Source organism: Vulpes vulpes, chromosome 5 (genome assembly GCF_048418805.1).
Source record: "Vulpes vulpes isolate BD-2025 chromosome 5, VulVul3, whole genome shotgun sequence".
In the NCBI taxonomy this organism is placed as follows: Eukaryota; Metazoa; Chordata; class Mammalia; order Carnivora; family Canidae; genus Vulpes; species Vulpes vulpes.
Window position 1 is genome coordinate 88166746 of NC_132784.1, and position 13570 is coordinate 88180315.

At 37.6% G+C, this 13570-nt stretch overlaps 1 protein-coding gene across 22 annotated transcripts in view; it reads right to left on the minus strand.

The window, feature by feature from the left end:
- The window catches only part of LRRC4C (leucine rich repeat containing 4C), a 1155475-nt gene that overhangs the window by 480043 nt on the left and 661862 nt on the right, over window positions 1–13570 (minus strand). The gene's annotated exons all lie outside the window — the stretch shown is intronic.

The following is a 13570-nucleotide window of genomic DNA, read 5'->3' on the forward strand; positions in this document are numbered from 1 at the left end:
ATACTTCTAATGCTCTTAAATCCAGCAACAGCTCCGAGCTAATCAGTGATCCTTCTACTAGAAGAAAAGCAACATAGGTGTAAGTATTGCCTTTTAGGATATCTGTGAAATTAGCTCTACATAACTGGTTTGCCTTTATTATTAATTCCAAGAAGATCTGAGGTTGGGTTAATGTCAAAAGAGCTGCTAAGTTTTGATATCATGGAAAAAGCACCAGGGTTGGAGCTGGACAGTCCATTTCTAGTCAAGGTAACCCATCTCCCTGTGAGTCTTTGTGCAAGTCAGTTTTTTTCAGTTTCAGTCTTCACATCCAAAAGATTAGCATAACAGTGAAGCCTAATTATGTTATTCTGAAGAGTAGTATTCAAAATATCCAGCTACTAGAATGTCAAGTACATTGTCCAATCAGAACAGATGCGGACAGCAAACACTGAAGTATCCCAGGTGTGAGCCATCCTGGAAGAATCTGGTGAGATCAGTTGGCACAGTAAACATGGAAATGCTTTGTTAACTACAAAGTTTACCTAAAGTTAGAGGTGATGATAACACTATTTTTTTTTAAATTCTGTACATCTTTGCTTACTTATAGCTTAGTATTTGCAAATCTTGTTCTCCATGAACTTCAGTGCTACAAGTATTTAAAAAGACAAAGATGATGGTGATTATGATAGTTATTTGATTTTTACCCACTTAATTCGAAATGATGGGTATCATTATTATCCGTTTTGTAGATGAGATAACTGAGGCTCAATGAGTATAATTCACGTGCCTAACCTTACACAGCTAATCATGCCAGAACAAGAATCCAAATCCTAGTGCATCAAAATCACCTGAGTAACTGAGGCATAATTTTTACCAAAATTCACAGTAAATTTCCAAAAGTCATAATATATGCAAAAGAAGCCTTCTACTTTCTGTTACTTCTTAACTGGAGTGGCTGGTAAGGTGGGTTTACTTTGTATGTAATGAAGCTGCAAGATTCCCCCCTACCCCCTTGCACAGCAGCCTGCCAGTCCTAGAGTATTTGGGGTGGGGAGGGAAAGCCAGGTTGCATACAGAAGCATATCTACATAAGCATTTCTGGAAAATGGCCTACAAAAGAATTCAGAAGAAAATATTCTAAATTTCTAAAATTTCAGAATTTGATTGTGATTATTTCTCTCATTTGAAATAACCACTTATTGTACCCAATTATGTTTTTATAATTTGCTTGTTGGTTTTTCCTTAAAGTCTTTAAAAATATAGGACTTTTGGGTTTCCCCAGAAAAGTTCTGCCCTGGTCACTGTGTTAAGTTAGGACAAATACAGTAGAGTATTTGGGAAACTGGCTACACCCAGTTTTCTCACTCTTCTCTCTCACCACTCACACTTCTGAGCCAATATATCATCAATTTCTGATTTACTAGGTCTACATTAGTTTCCCTGTCTGCGACCTCCATATAGCCAATGTCTTCTCCTATTTTAACAGTTTCATAATTTATGTTACTCCCCAGCTGATGGGCTGCATGTGCCTCAAAGACAGGCTGTGTCTGACTTGATCACCACATTGTCTTTCATGCCAAGTTCAGCATCTGACACAAAGTAGGTATGTAATAACTCAGTGAATAATTACTGAATAGGCAAATGCTTTTCTCCTTGCTTAGATATATTCATGCGCTTTTTGAATGTTCCATATACCTTGTTGAAAAATGTAATTTTTTCACCTTAAATTTCTATTTTTTTTCCAGATTTATGTGAGAGAAAGAGAGCAAGAGAGCATGTGAATTGGGGGAAGGGCAGAGGAAGAGGAGGAAGCTGACTCCCCATTGAGCAGGGAGCCTGACCTGGGGCTCAAATCCAGGACCCCGGGATCATGACCTGAGCTGAAGGCCGATGCTTACCTGACTCAGCCGCCCAGGTGCCCCTCACCTAAAAATTTCTATAGCAATATACCCTTACTAAAGAACTCAGTCCACATCTCTGAACTTGAAGACAAGTGCAGACAGAAAAGTCAAACACTGTTATGTGAACAGTCAAAGCAATAGAAAAAGACAATTTTAAAATATAGTCACATGGATTTAGAGGTCACTGAAAACAATTGCCCTCCCCATTCTCACAAAGACAAATCCCATGACTCACTAAACACACTTACCAAGAAATGAACACATTTCCCATGAAACAGAAGGTGTTTCCTAGAGAACAAAATGTAACGTATAGAGACCTTTTGTTTTATGACAACTCCCTCGTGTCAGGAATTCAAAGTGGGTCAAATGACCACAAAAACTTGTTTCAGGGATTCCAGTCGATTAAATGGGCCAACTGGAAGATGGAAGATTGAACTGTCTTCATCTTTTGCCTGCTCTTAGGGGAATAGCATAAATCTTTTATGGCAGGTTGTGAGACAGTTTGATATGTTTCGGTAGTTGCTTCATGCTTCTTCTGAATCAACTTGTCCAGTTTTTGTCTTTGGTTTCACAGAATCATAGAAACATGGAGAGTAGAATACGATGGATCAATGGAGATTGTCTAATTTAACTTTCCTCACTAGAAATTCCTTCCAAGGAGTCCCAAAAACTAACGAGGGAACCTCCATAGGGAGACTTCCAGATGTGGGGCAGCTCCAACTATTGGAAAGAGTGTGCATTTTGTTTTATTCTGTTTTGTTTCTTCCAAATTTCATCAATGCCTGCCTTCCTGTAATTTACTTCTACTAGGTATTGCTTTCCCTTCTGAGGTAACACAAAATAAATAGTCCCCTTTGCTGCATGACAGCATATCAGCATTACAAGATAATGATCAGGCCTCTTCTCAACCTTTCTCTTGGCTACATTCATTAATTTGCCACCAGTTTCACATGGTTTCCAGACTCTGATGATCTTGACCAATTTTGGCTGAATACACAAAATTGTTGGGTATGATTGATTTACTCATACACAGGATGGGCTATGAGTCGATGATACAGATAATTAACAAATTTGGGGGGAATTATCAAAATAATATCAAGCCTATGACATAATCCTAAAAACATTTTCTGTTTTCTCAATCTCATACCAAAAGGTATAGCTCCTGAAGAAGGGTTTATTTTCTAATTTTTCCCCTAAAATATGGATATGGAAATTAATGGATAATGAAGACCTTCTGGAGCCAGAACCAGAAAAGAGCTTTCATTATTTCTGTCCAGCAGATTTGATGGTTGTGATCCAACCATGATTACCCTCGAGTTAAAATTCTCTCCCTTTCTGAAAAGAGAGTTTTAGTGTTCTTCCTTCTTTACTTTTAACATCCAATAACTGACATGTTTAGTATATCAGTCTTCAGATCACATAATATGTATCTAAACATATAGGAAAGGACTGCCCATCACTCAGATTTCTATGATGATGTGTGAATTCAGTAAACAGATAAATTTTTGAGGTTTAAGGAGGAAGGGTAGGCATAAATATCTGGGAAGCAAATGTGTAGATCATAGTATGGTCTGTTTGTGGCCGGCCCCAGAATATATTTTCTCATATCCCTTAATAACAAAACCAGAAAACTTTAGAAGTATTTTGTTGCTCATTTAAGGGGCATTGGGGGTAGGAACACATTTTCCAGCCTTTGTGCACGGAAATGTGTCCACATGACTGAGTTCTGGCCCATGAGCTATAAATGAAGTTGTCTTTTGGGATTTCAAAAACATCTCTTTAAAGGAAGCACTGACACACTTCTTTATGCTTTGACCAGACAGTTTTCTGAGGCACAGCCTTGATATCTGGAGTTTCACCTCTTATTTTACATCATGAAGATAAGGCCCACAACCCAGGAATAGCGAAATGGAGTTGGAAGTAGCCTGGTCTCTAATGTCATCATGGAGCTGCCAGGGCAGATGTAAAGAGTACCGCCAGTGTGTACCTTTCTTTATGGGAAAAAAAAAAAAAATCACATCATGAGATATAAATCATTGTCTTGAGGGGTGAGGGAGGTTTTGCTAATCCCAGATGAGTACAATTCCTCACATGGTACTTTGCAAATGTTATAAATAACCTTCTGAGGTGTTTCTGAAGGATTATTTCCTTCTCATCTATGAATTCCACAACAATTTTAAAAGGTTTTAAATATATATATTCTATCTCATTTCATTCAAATAAGTATATTATAAACAGTATGCCAACAGTATTATTTACATATCATTTCTACTATTTTCCATAAATTGTATATTAATTAGCACTGATCATGCCTATAGTCCATGGACTTGGTGGTGAATGAATATGGGCCTAGAATATACAATTTCATTTAAATTATAAATATATAACAAGGATCCCTGGGTGGCGCAGTGGTTTGGCGCTTGCCTTTGGCCCGGGGCGCGATCCTGGAGACCGGGGATCGAATCCCACATTGGGCTCCCGGTGCATGGAGCCTGCTTCTCCCTCTGCCTGTGTATCTGCCCCTCTCTCTCTCTCTGTGACTATCATAAGTAAAATAATAAATAAATAAATAAATAAATAAATAAATAAATAAATATATAACAAATAATCATGAAAGAAAACACTCTCCTCTCATCTTCCCAAAAAGTATATAAAATCACTAACTTACAACTGAATTTGAGGTTATCTGCAGTTTTGGTTATTTGACTATCTGGTTCCTTTCAATTATACAACTCAATAACTATACAATTATTAAGTATCCAAATTTTGCTTTTTCATAAGAAATCAAAAAGGGCTTTTGTTGGCTAGCTAGTTCTATTTCCTGAAACTTGGGATAAGAGAAAATAGTAAGAAGCAGAAACACATGTACAATTCCAGTGTTCTTTCATATAAAACATTTTATGATCAATGTTCAAGAGATAGGGTTTCATATCTCCAAAACAGTTTTTATACTAATATGTTTCCTTTGAAGGCCATAAGGGCTAACTTTAAAGGCAGTGTTAAGTATGGGCCACAAGCATAATTCCAATACTGTTCAATTCTGTGTCCTTGGGTAACTCACTTCCTATTACCAGATCTCATTTGGTAAGCTACAAAAATGGGGGCATTTATATATAATTGCTTTTTATTAAATCTAAATTCTAAAACCATACTTTGAAATAGATGTGATATAAGGCACATGTGTAATTTTAAAATTTCTTATAGCCACATTGAAAAAGGGTAAAAAAAATAGTTGTAATCCATTTTAGTTATATATCTTACTTAACCCAACATACCTAGAATAGTATCATTTTAGCATTCAGTCAATATAAAATAATTAATGAGATACGCTAAATTCTAGGGTCTTTGAAAATAGTCCAAAAATTTTTAAAAATAAAATATGCAGTTTACACTTGCAGCACATCTCAATTTGAAGAAGCCGCATTTCAAGCATTCAATAGCCACAGGGGCCTTGTGGCCACAGTACTGGACCCCATAGGTCTAATACAATCTAGGCACTGAAATACAGATCTATGGAAAATCATCCACATTCTTCTGTTGAATAAGGAGGGGTAGACAAGAAACAACTGCTGGAAATCTCAAGTGATGCCTCCCTGAGCTCTCAGAGCAGTCTACCAGAGGAGATAATGAAATCATTTAATAGCCAGCAGAGCATGAGCGCTGACAAATCAAAATAGACACTGGTCCCATCAGAATCGACATCATTCAAAACAATCAGTCAAGAGAACATAAATGCAGGTTGGCTATAAGCCCTGGTGGTGTATACTTTCAAAAGAAAAGAAAACAAACAAGTCACAAATGTTATTAATGATCCCTCTGATAACTATCTGCCCCAGTATATGAGACTCTTCTTGTAAAAGGGCCCTACCTGTTTTGATTCACTGTAACCCAATAACTTACACAGTGAAGGGCACATGTAATACAGTGCTTCTCGTTCCATATGTGAAAAAGTCTTTGGACTTGCAGTCACGCAGAATGGCAGGCTGTGAAGACTTATTTGCATGGGATTTTGTATAAGTTTTAGAGTAACCTAATCGTCTAGCTCAAAGAATGGGGAAGGGATAAACAAAATTGAAAATTGAGCCTAAAAGCACCTCCATATGGCATCACTGGACACAGACTAAATTACTGAATAAATACTTACTAAAGGGATAAGTGAATGAATATCTTCCATGGAAACATTACTTCATAAGTTTTTGTCAAATGTGGTTCTTGTGAGGTGCCTCACACCAATAGCATAGGCATTAAGGAATAGTTAGTTACCCATCATGTAACATTACCTAACAGTATCCTGGTTTATATACTCCTTCATGACTAACTGCTGATAAAGTCACCAATCTATCTTCTGATAATTGAGTGATCAACAAATATTTCAGATATTCTAAACCGAATGGGGAACTAGCTGGTTTATTGGCTGTTCTTTGCATCTTTTTTTTTTTTTTTAGAAGGTTTAGAATACTATGTAAGAGTGAGGAACACTGATGGAATTGTGTGAAATTTGGGAAATAGAGGACGGCTGAACTCAACGTGAAAAACGACACTGGGCAAGAACATAGCAATATAGGTAACATATAGAAAGATAATTCAAGGAAGCCCATTATAGCCATGCTCTTCCTCTTCTTCCCATTGTCTCATGCTACTCCCATGCAGGAAAGAATCAAAAGCTTGATGCAATGGGGTAAAATTAGGGCAACACTGTCCTTGTGCTAGAAAGCACTGGATAACAAAGGTATAGGTAGACAGGGCATTACCTTTGCATTCTACACCCCTCCCCCAACACACATGTGCCCTCAAAATATTGAAAGAACAGTCCTATTATTTAAAGATTCTTTTTATTACTTTGTTTTGTTGTGCCTCTTGGTTTCGTGTTTTTTTTTTTAAGTATAGAAAAAAAAGGACTATTGTCTAAAACACTTTACAGTATTATTTGTAAAGCTTATACTAATTACTTACAGAGATGGCTTTATATTTGGCAAAATGGCTGAAAAACACTTGAAAATTCTACTACAAATATTTGGGAAAGCTGGATAAAATACTGTCATTTGAAAATGAATAATTGACACAAGATAAAAAAATTCTCAGATACCATAAAACAAAAAAGAAATTAATCACAGAGAAGTAATTTATGTGTAGTAATGTTACAGCTGTTCCAGATAAGTATAGAGGTTTTGAGGTAAAGAATGTAGGCAGATGTGTATTAAGGCTTATATATAAAAAGTAGAAAAGTTTTGGTTCTGCATGGGACAGTTTTGGGAGTCTGCATGCAGCTGCAACCCACAAGGGCTTCACTCTGAAAAAGAAAAAGAAAGAAAGAAAGAAAGAAAGAAAGAAAGAAAGAAAGAAAGAAAGAAAAAAGAAAGAAAGAAAGAAAGAAAGAAAGAAAGAAAGAAAGAAAGAAAGAAAGAAAGAAAGAATCTACATATAGTACAGAAAACCAGTAAGAAAACATGTCACAACAGAAATTTGGGAGAGGCAAGAAGAGACTCTGCTGAATCATTAGTCTTGATGTTCTATATAGTGAGTTTAAATGTATCATTGGCCTTACAATGCAAAATTAGCATAAATCTTTGCCAAGTCTAATGATATTGCTGGTACAGCTCTTATTATAAGCATTGGCAAAACCACACTGGAATGATCTCCATAGATACAGTAGAAATAAGCTCAGTATTTCAAAAACACTTATACAATGTTCTCATCATGAATGAATATTTAGCAGACATAGTACACAGGTGGAATAAAAACAAAAATATTTTAAAACTGAGGAAATAACAATAAAGACTATTGTAAATCTTACAGACATAAAATAATTTAATAAAAACATAAAAAGGACAGATACTTGGAACAGGAAAAGTTGAAAAATAACCAAACAGAACTACTAGGATTAAAAAAAAAAAAAAACAACCTAGAAATTAAAAAAAAAAGAAAGAAATCCTTAATGATGCATTATATTTTTAATTAGATGCCACGGAAAGTAATGCTCATGAAGTAAAGGTGCCACTGATGAAGTAATTTACAATCCATCCCCAAAAGGTAAATGCATGAAACATACTAGAAGAAAAGTTAAGAAACGCAGAATTTGCAATGAGAAGAGCCAACATATGCCTCAAAGGAGTTTATAAATGGGGCAGTAGGGAGGGTTCGGGGAGTAACATACAAAGAGTGAATGAATACATTTCCCCACAACTGATGAGGGGCATACATACCCAGATTAAGGAGTGCAGAGAATATTGGAAAGAAAAAAAAACTAAAATAAATATCTAAAAGTCTAAATATATAAAATCGTGTACATATATGTATGTGTGTATGTATGTACATATATCTATCTTCACAGAAAGAAAGAAAAACAGAGAAAGAGAAAACACACCTTCTTTTCTTTTCTTTTCTTTTCTTTCTTTTCTTTTCTTTTTTTTGTTTAAAGATTTTATTTATTTATTCATGAGAGACACAGAGAGAGAGAGAGGTGTAGACACAGGCAGAGGGAGAAGCAGGCTCCATGCAGGGAGCCTGATGTAGGACTCGATCCCGGGACCCCAGGATCATGCCCTGGGCCAAAGGCAGTGCGAAACCACTGAGCCACCCGGGCTGCCCCACACTTTGTTTTCAATCGTGTGCTACGCCCTAGGGTAAAAAATAACTATAAAATGTGGTCCTTGACCTTAGGATTTTAGACTATACTTGAGTTGATTAACCCAATAGTTATAAAAAAAAAAAAATACAAGGTGAGGAATTGTGAAGAACACATTCCAAAAATAAAACTGCATCTATGTCCCCGCAGCTCTTTTTACAGCCTTCTTTTTTCTATCTTATGATATATTCTAACTTCCTAGAGAACTGGGTCGTCATATGATGTAATAACGACAATATCTACCCGACAGATTTACTATAAAGACAGTAAAGCGATTATTGGTACCAAGATCTTAATACTTTGCTTTTTATGACTCTGTATCTGCCCAACCATCCAGCAGAATGCTGGCACGTCTTAGAAGCTCAAGGCATGCTAATTGAATAAAAGGTCAAGTAAATGGAATGCAGAAAATTAGGTGAGCTGTGTTGCTCAACAATACTTTTGCAGTGAACCACACCCCCCTCCCACCACCACCAGAGACACTGATTAACCCGTCTGGGGGCGGCCCAAGCATTGGAAGTGTTGTAAAATCCTTCCATGTAATTCCACTATGGAGCCAAGGAAAAATGAGGATGGGCTGTAGGGGTTGCATAAGCTTCAGGTCTCGTAACAATAACTAGACTTTGCCTACTTAGGGGAAAAAAAAAAAGGAATTTAAAGTTTTGTTGTTTTTTTTTTTTAAATCAGATATAATGCATCCTAGAAAGAGAGGACTCTCCTTAGTGATGTGAATAGTTTGGGGTAAGTTGAGTTGAAATCAATATGATAACCACCGCTGTTAGAAGGTATATGTGCCATTTGATTTGCACAGCGCCTGATGCCCAGCCTTTATATCAACCCTCCAAGAGGTATCGCTGTTTAAAGATAACAAAGTAGTGGGCTAGAACTTTCCCACAGAGCGTGTGGCTTGGGCACCGGCAATCTCCCTCTGCACTCCCCCACCCCCCCCAGCCAGTGGGAAACAAAGAATTCCAGCTCCCACACCCAGCCTCCTGGATGAGAACCTGCACTTTCCATAATGAAGAAGACAAGTGACATTCAGGTTAAAGTCGGAGAACTAGCCAACTAGGTTAATCATTCACAACCAGGGGTGCTCCCTGAAATCACACTGAAACCTAAGTTTGGTTTGTTTTGTTTTGTTTTGTTTTGTTTTGTTTTGTTTTGTTTTTAAAGAGTCCTGATGCCTGGGCTTTGGGGTTTTTTAAATCTACCTAGCGTGACTCTGATAGGCAGCAGTTTGAGAACCACTGGGCTAGAGACTGCATGTAATAATATGTCTTAGCTGGCATGTCCATCCCTGGTAAAGAGGGAGCTGGGATTCAGTCCAGAGCTCCCGAACCACTGCACCAGGGCCCTTCCTGAATTCTAAATCTTAGACTCAAGCGATGTTCAAGTTCAAATAAAAATATCAATTAACATATTATGCCTATATATCGGCTTTTCAATAAGAGTGTACTGTTTCTGATGGTCGTGATCATATTTTAAAATTATTTACAGGTTCTTATCTTCCAACATTCAGCTCAGTGCTAAGTAAATATTGCTTAATAAATACTGTTTGATTAAGCAATGAGATCTATGCTAATTGTACCAAAGAAATACCTCTTCGCCCTTTCAAGCTAAAACTCAAATTATACATCAGTATTAATCTATGAGGAATGTTAAACCTTGTCTTTCTTGCTGTGATTGATGCATGCAAATTATTTCACTTATCGAGACAAAGCCTGTCTATAATTTTATACTGAATGTGATAAAATAATGAGGGCTAAAACCTAAATTTCCTAATGTGTAAATGGCTTGAAAATAAGCTTCATATTTATTCATTAGCTGTTACAGTGACTACATCCCAAGATTATTTTTTAGTATAGAATTAAACTTTACAAACAGCCAGAACATCTCACTTGATAGCTAATTCACAGTAAGATCATTATCTTATTATAATAAATACCTGGATAAACAATATTTAAATAAGCATAGTCCTGCTTTACAGATTTTTTTTCCTGAGAATATTGTAATCATTATTGCTCCATAATAATGCCTGGCAATGGAGAGAATGGGGTTTATTAAAGGAATTGTAATTACTTTTGTCAGTTATTCAACAACAGTTTTTCCCGAGCTGCATTACAAATTCATTACCCCAGGATCAGGCTTTTAAAGCTCAGAGCAAAAGGTAAAATGAGATACTGCTAAGTTTAGATGGTATCACACAGACCTGCTTCCATTGCATTTAGGATGGGACTCAACACCTGCCCAGGACATTTGCAAAAGTAGTTGGTTTGATAGGAATGTTTCAAGACACTTTCCTGTTAACGTTGTCTGAGAAGTCAGGATTAGGTAAGGAACACAGCAAACTTCTAGAGAATAAGAAAAAAAAAAAAAACATAGTTTTCCTTTTATAATGATCTTCCTGGTAGTCATCTGGCTGCTTTAATATATATATATATATATATATATATATATATATATTATATTTATATTCAATTAATTAACCTATAGCATATCCATTAGTTTCAGAGGTAGAGCTCAGTTTTTCAGCCGTTGCATGTAACACCCCATCTGGGTGCTTTTCATCAATCCATTGATCCATTCATTCCCAAAACATCTCCTGGGTTAAGAATGCAAGAATTAGGCATCAAATGTTGAAATGTATCATGATCCAAGAGGGGAAATCAGTCAAGAATAGGAGAGTATGAGAGATGACTGAGCGCTCCGGTTGCAATAGCCACGGGATGGATGCTACGTCCACACGTAACCCACCCCCCCCATCTCCAGAGGGAGCTCAGGGGAGGGGAATGCATGGACAGCTTTTTACAAGAGACGACACAGAAGGTTACAGAGAAGGTCAATGCACACTGGGCAGATACATATGGGTTAAGTTCATTTGCAGGAAGACTTAATTTATAGGTTCACGCCGAAAGAACCACGATGATTTCCAAGTGTTTCCATAAGGAACCAATTAAACAGAAGAGATTAAACCTTGCAACCCAGCTGGCCCAGAACTCCATAGTTTTCACGGCTGTGATGTGGTAGAGGTTATAGCGCCTTCTTCATAGAGGTAGAAATAAGAAAATGAACAAAAGCCTTTTGTTCTGGATACTTTTGCCTACAGCTACTCCAGTCAAAGTAGAGGATGATGCTATCATTCTTGTAAATTCTGAGCTCGCCCCCCCCCCCCCCCCGTTCAAAATCTAAAAAGAGCCCTGGATTAGAAATAGCAGAAACCTGTGTTCTAGGCCTTCATCTCTCTTGAATTTAGCTAACTGGGCGATTAAAGTTCACTCTTTGGGGTTTAGATTCCTCATTGGTAAAGTGAAGGCACTTGCCTACACCAGTGGGCATCAGCAGGGGACGCTATGCAGTTCCTAGAAATAATTTTAGTCATTGTGAGGGGCGTGTGGTGGGCAGGTCTGTAGGTATCTAGTGAGTTGAGGCCAAGGATTTTGCTGAAGATCCTTGAATGCAAAGGAGGACATACTTCACAGCACAGAACGTCAGTGGCACCAAAGTCAAGAAACCTTGGCCCTAGAGCAGGCTTCACTAGCTGCACTAAGCAAGGGCCTGCTTGTGGTCTGGAAAGCACCTGCTGATGTGCATTTAAATAAAAATGTTAAGGAAATAAGAGATGGGATTTCAGTGTCTGCTTTACATGCTTCACAAGGTCATCTTATTTTTTTATGTAAATTTATTTTTTATTGGTGTTCAATTTGAAACAAGGTCATCTTAATGATCACATGAGGAAACAGGAGTGTGTAAAACCTCGCAAACATGAGATCTTAGAGTAATCGTCATTCATAGCACCAAATATGATATGCACGTAGCATCGCTAATGACAAACGTGACTTCTCTAGGTGGTTGTGATTAGCTCAGGGAGCTCCTGATTGGCTTTCATCGGGGCTGGGCATGAACTGAAGCAGAGTGCGTACCTATCAAGAATTGTGTTGCACATTCGATTCCTGGCCCCCTCTGGTACCTTCTGGCAGAGAGGGCTGTGCCCCAGGAGCCCAGAGGAGAAGGGGAAAGGGAAGGGGGGAGTAAGAGGAGGCAGGGAGAGAGAAGGAGGGAGAGCCCACGAGCATGCACTAGGGTGACACGGCCTTTCTGCTGCCCGGGGCCTAGCAGTATCCCAAATTCAGTTTATCCTTTTTGGAGCCTCCTGCAAAATGTAGTAAAGGACCGCTTGAGAGTCTTGTAGGTTTTGCATCCACTTAGTCTGGGTCTGAATCCCCATTCCATCATTTCTAGCTGTGTAATTTTGGACAATATACCTAACGGGCCTACTGGCCTCATCTTTATTCATCTATAAAATGGGGTTGGTCAGAATAGTCAGTCATTGGGCCCTGGAGAAGATTAAGCAAGTTAATACATATAAAAGTACTTAAGACAGGAAGCGGTGCGGCCATGTCCTCCTATTACAGGTTTTATGTGTTTCGTATGATTCTTTGCTGCTTTCAGATGAATGAGGCTAACACACCCTGCTCCTGAAAAGCCCTTGCAGAGGGCTTACATGATAGATTTCGTATGGGTCTATACTGTACTTAGTTATCTGCATGATAGTGTCCACGTAGAGTATTTACTGTTTTAAACTACTCCATATGCTTCATGGAAATTGTGGATTTTTCCCCCTACTTGCATTTTTCCCTAGGCTGTATTTTCAGAAATTGGAATGACTGAAGCAAAGGGAATGAAGAACTTTCAAGCCTCTGACACAGACGCCAGATTGCCTCCAAAAGCTGGTCTCCATCAGCAGCGTATGCAAGTCCCCTTGCACGGCACCCTTGGCAGCTGATGTAAAAAATCAAGATCTCACATTTAAAAAACTTCCTTAGATTAATGGAATAATGAACAGTGACTTTCCCATGTTTTTATCATATCTAGTCTATCATTTATGAGTTAGTATTCATCACTACAACCCATTTTGCTATCAGGTCTTTTTTATTTTTTAGCTCTTTCCTTATGCATTATTTATGTTTGAAAAATAAAATCCTTTGTCATATTTATATTTTCTTCAGTTTATCATTGCCTTTTATGATCCTACTAATTTGATAAAGATACAAAGCTAAAACTA